The sequence below is a fragment of the Ursus maritimus genome (genome assembly GCF_017311325.1).
Source record: "Ursus maritimus isolate PB19 chromosome Y unlocalized genomic scaffold, ASM1731132v1 scaffold_Y15, whole genome shotgun sequence".
Lineage (NCBI taxonomy): Eukaryota > Metazoa > Chordata > Mammalia > Carnivora > Ursidae > Ursus > Ursus maritimus.
In genome coordinates, this window is record NW_024423330.1 from 1,015 (window position 1) to 1,407 (window position 393).

Below are 393 nucleotides of genomic sequence, written 5' to 3' on the forward strand. Positions count from 1 at the left end.
GGCGGGGATCACGCCCGGAGCCGAAGGCAGACGCTTAACGACTGCACCACCCAGGCGCCCCGAAAAAACTAATCATAAAAAAAGTCAGACTTCATCAAAATGGGAAATTTCTGCTCATTAAAAATCACTGTGCAAATGAAAAGAAAATTACATACAGAAGAAAATATTTGTGGTACATGTGTGATGTTTTCTATTGAGAACATACAAGAAAATCTTACAGTTGAAAAATAGAAAAATAATACGTTTAAGGCTAAAAAATGAGCAAAACTCATAAACTGGAGCACAGAAGGATTCAAGGGAGACATGAATGTCAAGTAAGAAAATAAATGGTGGTCAGTATCTTTATTCATCAGGGAAATAAAAATTAAAAGTAAAATGAGATACTATTCTATA